Source organism: Trachypithecus francoisi, unplaced genomic scaffold, assembly GCF_009764315.1.
Source record: "Trachypithecus francoisi isolate TF-2019V2 unplaced genomic scaffold, Tfra_2.0 Lachesis_group11, whole genome shotgun sequence".
Taxonomy (NCBI): domain Eukaryota; kingdom Metazoa; phylum Chordata; class Mammalia; order Primates; family Cercopithecidae; genus Trachypithecus; species Trachypithecus francoisi.
In genome coordinates, this window is record NW_022681456.1 from 50,827,418 (window position 1) to 50,842,956 (window position 15,539).

The 15,539-nt window shown below is 36.8% G+C and overlaps 1 protein-coding gene across 2 annotated transcripts in view; it reads right to left on the reverse strand.

Moving 5' to 3' along the window:
• Window positions 1–15,539, reverse strand: part of TMTC2 (transmembrane O-mannosyltransferase targeting cadherins 2) — a 445,065-nt gene that overhangs the window by 307,959 nt on the left and 121,567 nt on the right. The window contains exon 1 of one of the 2 annotated variants that reach the window (XM_033221144.1): window positions 11,940–12,029. The exons of the other annotated variant lie outside the window; for it this stretch is intronic. The gene's annotated coding sequence lies outside the window, so the exon portion shown is untranslated. Of the gene's footprint in view, window positions 1–11,939; window positions 12,030–15,539 lie in introns of those variants that run through there. 2 annotated transcript variants of the gene reach the window in all.

The following is a 15,539-nucleotide window of genomic DNA, read 5'->3' on the forward strand; positions in this document are numbered from 1 at the left end:
AGCCAAATTCAAGTCAAAATAACAGCAATTTTAAGAAATACTTGGTGCAAATCATTTATCCTCATTAAAATAAGAGAATTAGAGCTCTCTAAAATGTACTCAAGCTTTAAAATAGATACATACAATTTATGATTTAATGTGTTGATCTAATAAGTAAATTTTCAGAGGAAATGAGAACAAATTTCAGACGCTAATATTTCACAAATATGGGTAGGGCTCCAGGCATTGGGCTGGAAAGCTTCTCACACATTTGGTCACCAAGAGGACATTCCAATCTTCAGTAAGCAAGAGTGACTGACTGCCACATGCTCACGTCACAGAGAATTTCAAATAGCTCATCAGGGAGATCATATACATTCAATAAGAGGGGAAAAAAATCAGTCCAGCCAGTAATTAAGAAAGACTTTCTACCCCCACTGAAGATGTATAAAGATTTGAAGCAAATGTCACTGCATAATTACTTATGAACATAATTGAGGCTCTCCATCTCTGCAAGTCCTTTTATGTGAGTAGATGATTCAAAACGAAATGCAAAAATAAAAATATCTTTTTTTTAAGCACACCATTAAAATTAAACTTTGGACTCTAAACTTAGCAGGGAACAAGAAAAATCTTCAGAGGCACAGAGTATAAAAGATGAAAAAGCAGCACAAAGTTAAAAATCAAAAGACTACACATATTGTGAAGCCATTATTGGAATATCAACACGGTATTCGTGGGTTCTAATCTAGGAACACCACACATCAGTACGCTCCCACATACCCCTCTATATGGTAACTGCCCTTTTACTCTAAACTCGCCATAAGAAGGAAAGATACGCTAGGATGAGTACCGGATATACGTACTGCTGTCAAAGCTCAAACCACAAGGAAATACGTGTTCCTTTACCAACTCCTTTCACTGGATGAAAAAACACTTAAATTATATTTTGGAATAAATTAGTAAGTTTACTTAAACATTCTTTTTTAAAAACGAAGTTGGGAAATCAGCTTGATATGTGTACATGTATTTGAGTCTAGCATCACCTGCTATTTCCTCTGAATTTACAACAACCATCATTCTGAAATAAGTTTTTGAAGCTATGGTAAAACTTTCCATTCGCAATAATTTGTATACTCTCTCGTTTACTGGTACTGAAGGAGCTCAGTTAATCTCCAGCAATCTGACACGTGGGTATGTGTGTTTTCCCTATCACAGAGTGAACACATTGAGAAGACATAAGGCAAAAGTAACAAAACCGTAAAACCTCACACAAATAGAAAAAGCAACTTCTTACTACAGGAAAATTTGTTTCTTAAAGTTAAGTCTTCTACAAAGTATTCCATTTATTTGAATAATTATGTTCACATGGCATATGTAAATACATACACATATTTTGGAGAGATTTTTTATTTTACATATGATAGGGCATTTTTCCATCACCCTACCACATTGTGGAAATAATAGACATACTGCCTACAAGAGAAGGGATCAGAAGAGGAAGCAATTACCTATAAAATATGTGAAAAGCAGAAAAGGAAGCTCCAGTGACAAGGAAAACTATCCACAAAAAAACTGAAAACACTTGGTTGAACTGAGAAACTAAAGTGATTTTACAAACAACCTCATTGTTCCCCCGTGTCTCTTGGCCCTGCACTGGCTCACCCTCTCCGCTCCTGTGGCTGACTGGAAGACTGTGAATCTGGAAGTTCTGCATGCTCTCCCATTCATGTTCAGCAGGAAAACATAAACATCAGATTCCCCATCTCACATTCCCAACTGTTTTTGTCCCATTATAAATAATTTGTATTTCCAGTGGTATTCATAGTTCAAAAAATGTTTTGTCTTGTTTTGTTTTTCAAATAAAACTTACTGTGGATGTCAAGTTGGAATCAATTTAAGGAAGTCCTCTTAGTTTATAACCTCTTCTGTTGAAAGAAGAGCTAAATCACAATAAAACATACAGTGCCTTCTGATCTGCTTATATGTCTTTTTTTTTTTTTTTTTTTTTCTTGAGACGGAGTCTCATTCTGTTTCTCAGACTGGAGTGCAGTGGCACGATCTCGGATCACTGCAACCTCCAACTTCCAGGTTCAAGTGATTTCCCTGCCTCAGGCCCCCAAGTAGCTGGGACTACAGGCATGCGTCACCACACCCAGTTAGCTTTTGTAATTTTAGTAGATATGGAGTTTCACCATGTTGGCCAAGCTGGTCTCAAACTCCTGGCCTCTGGTGGCCTGCCTGCCTTGGACTCCCAAAGTGCTGGGATTACAGGCGTGAGCCACTCTGCTCGGCTTATGCATATTTTTAATAGATGATTTTCCTGAAAATACTCTGATGGAAAATTAGCCTCCCTCTTACTTAACTAAAAAGCTTAAAATTCAAATACTAATTTCCATGATTACAAATCATCACATCTACAGCATTTATTTCTAACATCCTACTAAACAGCAATTTCTCAGGCCATTTAATTTTACTAAATGTTACAGGCATGTAATTCCTATTAACTTCTGTATCTTTTTCTTACATGAAATACTAGCATCATACCCTTTCTGCATATACTGACAATGTGATATAAATTAATTTTCATCTGAACAGCCTAAATTGCATTTTGTTTCTATTTATTTAAACACGTTTTTACTGAGCAACTGCTAAGTGCCAGATACTTCAGTAGGTAAGAGACGAGAGAATAATCCTGAACCAAATTATTATAATGAATGGTGTACATTTTTATTGGCATACCAAGATCCCACTCTGATTAGCCTGACCACCAAACCACATCAGCCAAAGAGGGCTGATGGACTGTTTCTACTGTTGGGTAGATTATTGTGTTCCCTCTCTTCAAAGTTCAGGTCTCTGCAAAATACATTATAAGATCCATAAAAACATTTGCTATTTAAGAAATGGAATAGGCCGGGCGCAGTGGCTCAGGTCTATAATCCCAGCACTTTGGGAGGCCGAGGAGAGTGGATCACTTCAAGTCAGGAGTTCAAGACCAGCCTGGTCAACATGGTGATACCCCCTCTCTAATAAAAGTACAAAAATTAGGTGGGCCTGGTGGTGGGCGCCTGCAGTCCCAGCTACTTGAGAGGCTGAGGCACGAGAATCACTTGAACCTGGGAAGTGGAGGTTGCAGTGAGTCGAGATGGCACCACTGCACTCTAGCATGGGTGACAGAGCCAGACTCTGTCTCAAAAAAAAAAAAATAAAAAAAAAGAAATGGAATAACGGCCAGCAACAAGACCAGGACTTAATACACATTATTCTTCCTGTCTTTCTTTACTTTATTTTTTTGTGGTGGAGGGGGTGAACAGAGTGTACAGAAAAGTACAAAAGACAGTTAGGACTGGAACACAAAACTAAAATAATATCTACCCATTCCCTTTCTCAAGAACAGGGTTAACTGGGTTTTTTTCTATAAAAATAATCATTGACCACCAACATCTGAACTAAGGATTAGAAAGAGGTTCAAATCCTCAATTAATTTTGCATTCCCTAACTGTAGATGTTCACCTGTCCTTCTTTGAGCTAAAGAAAACATCTATGCTAGTAATTGTCTACTAACACTTAGAAATACTAACAAGCTAAACACTTTAATTTTTAATTCCACAGCAAATTAAATTTAGCAAATCAAGAAATGGGTAAAAGTCTAGCAGAGTACTCATCATATAAATAGCAAAAGTAACACCTGGCAGGTGAATTATGAAAGAAAAAAATTAAATATATTTTTTAAACATACAACTAAAAAATAAAATATTTTTAAAACATAAACATACTTTTAAACAATTTAAAAAATTAAATATATTTTTAAACATACAATTGAAAAATATATTTTAAACATACAATTGTATGGATCTTATAACATATATTATACAGACCTGAACTTTGAAGAGAGGGAACACAAAAATGGCCTGGGGCCATTTTATGCGGAGAAAAAATTTCCTATTCATATACAAGCTCCTGAATGTGTGTACATATTAGCACAAAATATAATATTGAGTGACCATCATGGTGGTCCCGAGTTCTGTGACAGGATAAATCCAATATACTTCATTTATGAAGGTAAATATGGAATATGTTTTAGAAAGATTTCCCACTAACTTATTAAATGTTTCAGCATATAATATAATAACAGAACTGATTTATGAACTGCATCACTTCTCAGAAACAACAGAAGAGGAAGTACCACAGGTTAATTTCAGTCCCATAAAAGTACCCTAAAGTAAAAGTTAAAAGTGCTCAGAATACTAGCACTTTCTCTTAACACCTTTTCAAAGAAGCTTTTTTAAATGCCCTCCATCCTCTTCTTCATATTTTTCTAGCATTTTCTCTCATACCTTCCTCCAGACTGTGGCTCAGTCCCAGGCTGTTTAGAGATGAGGAAGATAATTTGTTTCATCAGACTAGACTACCACATGGAAAGGAGAATACTATGTACTGCAGCACATCCAGCTATACGAAGCACAAAATGACTACACCAGAGCAAGACGGTTACAGGTATTATTATAAAATGATTTCAGGAAAATATCAACTATTTTTAGTAGCATTGTCAAAATTTCCATTTGCTACTGGGAATTTGAAAAAAAAAAAAAAAAAAATGGGCCGGGCGCGGTGGCTCAAGCCTGTAATCCCAGCACTTTGGGAGGCCGAGACGGGCGGATCACAAGGTCAGGAGATCGAGTCCATCCTGGCTAACACGGTGAAACCCCGTCTCTACTAAAAAATACAAAAAACTAGCCCGGCGATGTGGCGGGCGCCTGTAGTCCCAGCTATGTGGGAGGCTGAGGCAGGAGAATGGCGTGAACCCAGGAGGCGGAGCTTGCAGTGAGCTGAGATCCGGCCACTGCACTCCAGCCTGGGCGACAGAGCGAGACTCCGTCTCAGAAAAAAAAAATGTTCAATGAAAATCAGGTTTCCCACAACATTACTGAAAGAACATTTTACTCGGTATCACAGGCTGATAAGCTAAATAAGACCTGGATAGCAAGGGATACCTTGTTATAGGCATTGTAGTTTTAGTGTGGTATTTCACAAAGCCCTCATAATCTTTGTAAACCCTCTCACCCAAAAAAAGGGGATATATAGGCTATATAAAAGTACTCTTTTTAAAATATAACTTATTTTTCAGAGATCTATGAGGTTAACAGCAAAACTCAGCAGAAAGTAGAGAGAGTTCCCATATACTCCCTGCCCCTCACATGAACAAGCTTCTCACTATGAACATTCGGGCTATACTGGTACATTTGTTAAAACTGATGAACCTGAAGTCACACATCATTATTACACAAAAGTCCATAGTTTACCTTACAGTTCATTCTTGGTGTTGTATGTTCTATAGATTTGGGCAAATGTATCCACCATTACTTATCACACAGAGTAGTTCCACTGCCCTAAAAATCCTCTGTGCTCTGCCTTTTCATCCCTCCCTCCTTCACAGCAACCACTGATCTTTTACTTCCTCCATAGTTTTCCCTTTTCCAGAAAGTCATATAGTTAGAATTATACAATACATAGTCATTTCAGATTGACTTCTTTCATTTAGTAATATGCATTTAAGTTTCCTCCATGTCTTCTCATCACTTGATAGCTCATTTCTTTGTAGTCCTGAATAATACGCCATTGCAAAGGAGTGCTTTTTACAGTAGCTTGCAAGAGATACAAGGCAGAGGACACATCTAGCTTTTTTTAATATATATATATATATATATATGGAGTCTCACTCTGTCGCCGAGGTGGTTGGAGTGCTGTGGTGCGATCTCAGCTCACTGCAACCTCCACCTCCCAGGTTTAAGCAATTATCTGACTCAGCCTCCCGAGTAGCTGGGATTACAGGCACATGCCAGCATGCCCAGCTTTTTTTGTATTTTTAGTAGAGATGGGGTTTCACTATATTGGCCAGGCTGGTCTTGAACTCCTGACCTCGTGATCCACCTGCCTTGACCTCCTAAAGTGCTGGGATTACAAACTCCTATGCATCTATCACATAGCAGGAATCCAGTAAACAATTTGGAATGAATATATTATTGGACAAATGAAAATATAAAGTTACTTAATCTTTCTAAGTAACACCTTCCTCATAATAACATATGAGAAACAGAAGACTGTATTTTAAAGAGAGCTGTTATCATTAGTCATTACCAACATGAATTGGTAATTAAAATAGTATTTACAAACTTGGTATCATGAATCTTTTAGTTCCCAAAAAATTAAATGGTAATGAAAGAAAGAAGGTTGGGCTAGGACTTTTGTGAGATGCTTATGGCATAAAATTTAAAAAGATACTCTGCTATTTCCTTTGTCAGGATTTAAGTCTTCAACAGACTAGTAAAAAGGATCAAAACAAATGAGGTGGTATTTAATGGATTTGATCATAAAAACCTAGAATTGGCCAGGCACTGTGGCTCATAACTATAATCCTAGCATTTTGTGAGACCAACGCAAGAGGATGGCTTGAGGCCAGGAGTTCAAGACCAGCTCCTTGACAACATCACAAGACTCCTTCTCTACAAAAAAAAAATAATAAAATAAAATAAAATAAAAAAATAAATAATAAATAAATTATCCAGGCACAATGGCATGCACCTATAGTCCTAGCTACTCCAGAAGTGGAGGCAGGAAGATCGCTTGAGCCTAGGAGTTCTTCCCGCCACTGCACTCCAGCCTAGGCAACAGAGTGAGACCATGCCTGTAAAAAAATAGTCATAATTCATTTTTTGAAATTTTTTGTAAAAACATAGAATCCAGGTCCACAAATTAATCGCACCAGTAATGAATGAGGGACTTCTGGGTTAATGGCAGAAAACATGAGTGTTTTAATTATTTGCAAGGTAATTAAGGATCAATAGTATGTTTGTAAAAGTTAATACAAACTTAGAGTGAATAAAAATACAACACAGAAATATAGTTTCCTGGCTGGGCACAGTGGCTCATGCCTGTAATCCTAGCATTTTGGGAGGCCACAGCAGGCAGATCACCTGAGGTCAGGAGTTCAAGACCAGACTGACCAATATGGTGAAACCCTGTCTCTACTAAAAAATACAAAAATTAGCTGGGTGTGGTGGCACGTGCCTGTAGTCCCAGCTACTCGGGAGGCTGAGGTAAGAGAATTGCTTGAAGCCGGGAGGTAGAGGAGGTTGCAGTGAGCTGAGATCACTCCACTGCACTCCAGCCTGGGAGTTGCAGTGAGACTCCGTCTCAAAAAAAAAGAAAGAAGAAAGAAAAGAAGGAAAGAAAGAAAGAAAGTTTCCTTAATGTGATGGTTAATATTTGAGTGTCAACTTGATTGGATTGAAGGATGCAAGGTATTTTTCCTGAGTGTGTCTGTGAGGATGTTGGCAAAGGATATTAACATTTGAGTCAGTGGACTGGGAAAGGCAGACCCACCCTCAATCTGGGTGGGCACCATCTAATCAGCCGCCAGCACAGCCAGAATAAAAGCAGGCCGAAGAATGTGGAAAGACTAGACTGGCTTATTCTCCCAGCCTACATCTCTCGTCCGTGCTGGATGCTTCCTGCCCTCGAACATCAGATTCCAAGTTCTTCAGTTTTGGGGCTCTTGGACTTCTGACCACAGACTGAAGACTACACTGTTGGCTTCCCCACTTTTGAGGTTTTGGGATTTGGACTAGCTTCCTTGCTCCTCAGCTTGCAGATGGCCTGTCGTGGGACCTCACCTTGTGATTGTATGAGTCAATACTCCTTAATAAACTCCCCTTTATATATACATCTATCCTATTAGTTCAGTGTCTCTAGAGAACCCTGACTAATACACTTACATAGTACTATGTGGGGCCAGGCGCGGTGGTTCACGACACCTATAATCCCAGTACTTTGGAAGGCCGAGGCAAGTGAATCAACTGAGTTCAGGAGGAGTTTGAGACCAGCCTGGTCAACATGGTGAAACCCCGTCTCTACTAAAAACACAAAAAATTAGCTGGGTGTGGTGGCAGGCACCTGTAATCCCAGCTACTCAGGAGGCTGAGGCAGGAGAATTCACTTGGACCTGGGAGGTGAAGGCTGCAATGAGCTGAGATCATGCCATTGCACTCCAGCCTGGGCAACAAGAGTGAAACTCCGTCTCAAAAAAAGAAGAAAGAAAGAAAGAAAGAAAAAGTACTATGAGATCATGAACAGTGTCTTGTTCTGAATATCCCATTTCAAAAGGAGCCATGAAAAACTGGAGATTATCTATAAGTATGCCAGAGAAAAATCTCAGAGCCATGTTATCCAAACAGTTATAAAATTAGAAATGTTCAATCTAATAAAGAGTTCCATTATTAGAGCAATTCGAGTTGAAAGTAACAAAAAATTATCTTTCAGTTGAAAGAAAAGTTTTCTAAAAATTAAAATTGTTCAAGAATGACAGAAATTGTATTCTAATAGTAGCTTTCCTTTCAAAGAAACAATTCAAACAGAGGCTAGATGGTCATTTCTAAGCCATACTACAGATGCTGTCAAACTAGAATTTTCTTCTCATCTAGGATGTGTATCAATAATTCTAAAATCTATGTGAAATGCTACTTAAACCCTGTAGAATTCCCATTGGACTAATTATTAGGAAAAGTTAGACCTTACTTTATACCTACTGTAAATGTAGTCCGTAAGTTATCTTTTCACACCAAAATTTAAAAACAGAAAAAAAAAAAAAAAAAAATACACAATAGTGCTAAGAAAGCTTATCCACTGCAAGTATTTCAGATTAGAGATAAAGTCTATCACTGCCCACTTGGCCTTCAAATGACCTACTTTTTATTTTCACATTACATTAACTTGTAATTAGCTTGTAGTTCGTAAGGTTCAAAATGGATCTGTTTCCAGAACAAGCCTCATGTCAACCATAAAATTCTAATAGGTTGAATATGAGAAATTAAGTGATGGCTGAAAATGCTAAAAAACTATTTAACATCATTGAGTATTCATTAAGCAACTATTAGTGGGCACTCCCATACGAGGTATTTGAGAGATTCGGAGAGTCTTCCACATGTCCACAATCAAATGAGGGGATACCTTTACATTTACATAGGAAATAAACACAAATACTTCATGTACAGCCATGTTCACTGTTACAAATGACCTAAAGAACCTTGCAATTTACCTTTCTATTGAATCATGGTCTAGGGCATGTGGACAAGTGCATGGAAAGAGTCAGGCAAAAATGTTATGTGCTTGAGAAGCATGCAGGCATTAAAGTTGAGTCATCCATCATTTTTTGGACTTCCCATAAGTAAGAAACAGTTTCAATTTTGCAAAGACTTACCATGGAAAACATATTGAGAAGAAAATAGCACAATATTAGCAAGGACAAAAGAAATTACTCTTTGTAATATGCATTATCTGGAAGTATTTGGAATTCTGCTTTTCCATAGATAAAATATTTTTAAAAAATAGCCAGTCAGCAGTTCCACAGCAAGTACTGGAATAAGAAATAAAAATAGGTCTGGGAAGTCCAAATGGCAAGGCTCCATGTCCAAAAATGCAAAACTATTTTCATGTAGAAAAGATGAGATACAGTACTAAATGATAAGATACAAGGGGAAAGAACAGAGATTTTACTCCCATCTTAAAATCCAAGCTGTAGCTCATTCCTTCCTTTAAAGTGTAAAGTAAAAGGTGCTGCCTGGTACTATACAGAAAATGCCACCCGAGATAGAAGAGATAGAAATTAGAGCCCTAAAATAATTTTCCATTATCTCAAAGGTCAACATACACAGCCAAGAATAAATTGTGTGTGCCACCAAGCTTGAGCCCTCTGGTGATAAAATGAAGACACACAAAAGGCAATTGATCCAATGTTTAAAAAGATAACAGTTATCAGCGTCATCTAACCAACTTGGTTTCATTTTGGAAGCAGTGAATTCCGTATTATGAAGTAAATGAGGTGCCAGTTTCATCTTTTACGGTCTCACTGTGCTTTCTCTCACTGAGGAATGAGACAAAGTTTAATGACTAAAGACACAAATGACCTAATGAATAACAGTGAAGGATGTGATTCAAACAAGGCACCAGTAGTAAACACTGACACACATACACACAAAGTGATCCTTTTAGTCCTTTGCCAAGGGCAACAGATTTTAACAGCACAAATGGCCTTCTGTCACTCCACTTACAGAAACACATTCAAGAATTATTACAGGATATAGGCCAAACTGTATCAAAAAGAACAACTGAACTATAGGCTGAACTCCTGAAGAATACTATATAACAATAAAATAAACACAAAATGGCTTTAGGAAAAAGCAGAAAAATTCTTAGATACTAGGTTAAAGTAAAAAAGCAAAAACAAAAACCAATAGACTTTCACAGAATACAGAAAAATTCTAGTCGGGTGCAGTGGCCCATGCCTATAATCCCAGCACTTTGGGAGGCTGAGGTAGGTGGATCACCTGAGGTCAGGAATTCAAGACCAGTCTGGCCAACGTGGTGAAACCCCATCTCTCCTAAAAATACAAAAATTAGCAAGGGTGTGGTGGCAGGCGTCTGTAATCCCAGCTACTTGGGAGGCTGAGCCAGGAGAATCACTTGAACCCAGGAAGTGGAGGTTGCAGTGAGTCGAGATTGTGCCATGGCACTCCAGCCTGGATGACATAGTGAGAATCTCTCTCTCAAAAAAAAAAGAAAGAAAAATTCCTGACTCTTAAGGAATTTTTCTATATTCACATACTGTGCTATATTCTCTTTCACCAATTCAGCCTAAGCTATTTCTACAGTGCAGACTGGAGTAAGCAGAAATTTTATTTGCTTACACAAATTTTATCCAATCTTCCTTCTAATGTAGAATCTTCTCAAATTTTTTCAATCTCTAATAAATATTTCCAGTAATTGGAAGTTTATTATCTTGTAAGCCTGCCCTTTCCATTTTCACAGAGCACTATAGGCCAAAAAATCTCTCTACTCCTAATCTTTGCCTAATAGTATTTGGTGGAAAAACAGCAGGTTTTTGGTGGGTCCCAAGGTAAAGGAGACACCTTCCATATGCATTTGGGAAGATAATAGAAATCTAATGTAGCAAACACATATTCTATCTTATTGCAAACTCATGCTATGTCTCAAAGGCCACAACATTTCAAAAACATCAACACTGTTACCATCTAATCGAGAGTGCTTTGGAGACTTCCTGGCAGTCTCCTAAAAACTCTCTGGTCCCCCAAAGAACTAACAAGTGTTAACTTGTTAACACATTTCTAAGGTGAGGGACATATGTGGTATATACAATGTACACATGTATCAAATGGATGCCTTCAATTTTAAATGAAGTTTTCACAAGTGAAGCTTAATTTTGCTGAATGAATTTTACGTAATGTTTTATTCGTTCATTTTGAAATGATTTAGGTTTTCCTAATGTCCTGAGGTCTACACATTTAAAGAATATAGAGTATTCTCTAAATAGGAACCTTCACTGTTCATTTCTAAACTGAAGAATTAGAAAAAAAAAAAAGCACATTCAACTCAACAAAAATTTATAAATGGCCTTAACTTCTTTTTAGACAAAGTTTGCTCATTCATGCCTTTATATATTATTTAATACATACCCACTACTATATCAAGTACTATGCTCCATCATAGAAATGCAAAGATAAGCATAATCTGCTTATAGAAGAGATGTGAAGCTAAATAGGTCTATTAGAAGTATTACAAAATAGAGAGAGGAAAAGACTTTCTCAGACTAAACCAGTCCCTGTACCTCAACCCACGTACCTGTGAAGATTTATCCTATGTAATACAAGTTATTGAAGTCCATTATTCCTTCTCGAGAATGGACAGTATTATTTTTCAGATTGATTCAACATGTCAATCTGAAGTTTATTGAGTTCTTTAGATTTGCTGGGTCACACCTTCACTGGACAGTTAATGTTTTGGCCTACAGACTTTCATTCCTGCTTCTTACTGGGATAAAATAAGCAAAACAAAAACAAAAACGAAAACAAAAACAAAACAAAACAAAAAAACAAAAAACAAAATACCTGTATTTATCTTCAGTAGAGCAGATGCCAACATCAATAAACTGTGAAGGAAAGATTTCCAGGAATAAACCACAATGGGACTGACTGCTATAATTCCTTTAAAATTCAAGGATAATAGAGAAATCAATTATTGACCCTGAATGTCAGAGGAGCTATACCTCCCCCTCAAATGCTAAATGTAAGGTCAAATCAAGCCCCAAGGGAATCTTATTTGTTCCTTTAAAATTTGTAAAGAAAAAGAAAGAAAGAGAGAGAGAGAGAGAGAGAGAGAGAGAGAGAGAGAGAGAGAAGGAAGGAAGGAAGGAAGGAAGGAAGGAAGGAAGGAAGGAAGGAAGGAGGAAGGAAGGAAGAAGGAAGGAAGGAGAAACAGAAAAAGAAAAAGAAAAAGAAAAAAAAGAAAAGAAAAGAAAAGAAGGAACCAGGAGCTTACATGAAAACTGCACACAAAGTCCTTAAGACAGTCAAGGCATGACAAACATGATGTTTGTCACACAGTACTGTCAGAAAATGCCACTGGTCATCTCTAAGCCTAAAGGTAGTACCTCCAATGTCCTGATGTCATATGGTTTACACCCACTCATCCTCTTTAGCGCCTGTATGTTTACTTCCATATGTATCTCAGTTTTCCCCTCTACACAGCTAAAATCAAGTCTATTTCTCCATTTTCAACTTTTTCCTGAGCTACAACACTGATTCTCAAACTGCTCATTAGATAATTCCACTGGACTCCACAGTAGTATTTCAAACTCAACGTAAAGGTCAATTCCTCATCTTCCTAAAATAATGTTCCTCAACCACATCTGACTATTTCTGTTGCCAGTGTCTTGATTTTCAGTTACCACTTCTTTCTTACTCCAATATTCATTTGGTTTTAAAGTCAAACAACTAAAGCAACACCCTGTCTTTTGTGTCTATCCTTTTTGTTCCTTCTAATCATGATTGGTAATTCTGGTTCTTTTTCTCTCCTATCTGCCTGCTTCTTTTATTATCCTCCCTGAACACTACTGCAAGGTAACAATTTTAAGGCAGGAGATGACTATGCTCAACATTCTTGCTCAAAAACCAACAAAACACATTCATTTTGTCATGGCACTTGATGTCCACCACAATCTGTCTCTAATCTTTTTCCTATCTTGCATTCCTCCACATGCCTTATGTGTATGTCCCCGTGTAGCCAAACTACACGAAGAGTATTCTCCCTTAGTGCTTTATTCTTTTCCACTTCAGTGCCTCTTCCTGGTGATAGTTTCTTTTGAATGGATAGTTCCCCTTCTTCAAAGCCCATTTCCTCCAGGAAGTCTTTGTCATTCATCTGAAAAACAAATTTTTTCCCTTAATTCAAATTTAGTAACACCTTGTTTCTTACTTAACAGAGTGGTTAATAAAATTTACTTTGCAGGCAGATTAAATGGAATCTAATGCTAGCTCTGCCATCCATGACCTCACCATGAGCAAGTATCTTCATCTCAATAAGCTGGAGTTTCTTCATCTGCAAAATGGGAATAATAAATAGTACCTGCGACTTAAGAATTGTTGTGAGAGGTCAATACGCCAGCAACTGTTAAGCATGCTATAAAATCTGGCTATCATTATCATTTTCATTATTATTCCCTGTTCCTTCTGAAGGTATCATAAACATAACATTAAAACCAGAGGAAACTAAAAAGTTTGGTACTATACTTTACCACTTTCTACCAGCACCTACTAGAATATCTGGCACACAGCAGCTCAGTAAGTATTTGTTGAAATTATTCATAAATGAATGAGTCCATAAACACGAAATCAATAAGTACATATAAAAGTCAGTCGTAAGTTTTTGGTTAAAAATATTGCTATATATAAAACAGATAAAGGAAATACAGATTAAAAGGGTAGGGAGGTTAGGGAAGAAATTTCCCACGCCAGTATCATAAACTGACTGCCAAAAAAGCGCATAAAACTGTATAAATATAGTTTATAGATCTGGGGAGGTAGGAGACTCATAGCAGTGCTCTGTGGAGGACCATATTTTAAATGTCACCCTGATTAAAGAGCATGTGTCAAGAAGAGAATGAGCAGAATGGTTAAGGGTTTAGAAAGAAGGCCAAATAAGAAACTCCTGAACAAAGGAAATGGAATATTTAACCCACGAAGAGAAAATCTTAAGTAGGGATAGAATCATTCCTGTAAAATATATGAAAGGTTAACACTTGGTAAAGAGAGTAGCTGACTTCTGTGCGGCTTTACAAGACTTAACGAAAAATGTAAAAGGAAGAACATTTTGACTCAATACTACAGAACGGCTATTAAACCTGCCCAGGAACATAACCAGCTGCTGTTACAGAGTAGTGAGTTCCAAATAAACATAAGCATTCAAGTAGAAAATCGTATCTGCCAGAGATGCTAGAATATTTAAAACTATACATATTGTCGTTTAAGTATTACATAGCTGAGTTCACACACATTAAAAGAAAGAGATACTGATACACACTATTACAGTGGGCTTGGGGAATATTTATATATACATAATGATCCATAGATACATATATAAAGTACTCGTCTGACATATCTGTGAAAATTTGTCACTGACAAAAACTGAATTTACAGTGTGACAGCAAATAACTAGATGACATATACCAGTTAAATCTAACAATCAAAAGTGAAAGTTGCTATTATAGGGACAGAGGTTGTTTGAAGTGATTTTATGATTTTTAAAATGTGTTTTTAGTCCTACAAATCATGTTTTAATATTTAATATAATTTAATTTAATTTAATATATTTAATTTAATATTTAATATAATATTTCTTACATTAAAATACTTAATTATCAATACTTTTCTATAAGTTTACAAGATTTTCATTTAAAAAAAGAGCAAAAGAAAAAGGAAGAGGGAGAGAAACAAACCAAGCTAGTCAAAAATAAAAATCTAATGTGTTCAATTATTTCAATAAACCTACAGAAACCATCTTTTATCACATGTAAAATATGCTTTCCATAATTCTATCTTAACTGTCTTTGTTACAGGTATGCCACATGATATAGAAAATATCCAATAGTTTAAGTTAATACAATTCCACTTGATTTGGGGTCTATATACATTTCAAATTGACTAGATGTCACCTTAAATAACCCTTCCACTCAAAAAAGTTGGCTAAGTCAGCTGACGCTTTCCATTAAATGGACAAATTTTAAATGCAGATTTCCAGTTGGGCCATTACTTTAAAATAAATTCCTTACTTCTTATGGGATTTTTTTTTTTTTTAATTCCCAGGGAATTTAAGGTTTCATGAATTAATCTCAATACAACCACTATTACTTAGAGAAACAGTTGAAATTACATGCAGTGATGGCATTACATGCAGTTGAAATTACATGCAGTGTCACTCTGAGACAACTGCAATAACTGATTTTACTTCTAATAAGTATCAGTAAGTGATATGTACTACTGAAAAAGAAAAATTATGGTACTAGCATTCTCTTAAAATTTCAGATAAGATATCTTAAGAAGGAGAGAATGTGGCTCACGCCTGTAATCCCAGCACTCTGGGAGGCCGAGGCAGGTGGATCACCTGAGGTCAGGAGTTCGAGACCAGCCTGGCCAACATGGCGATACCCTGTC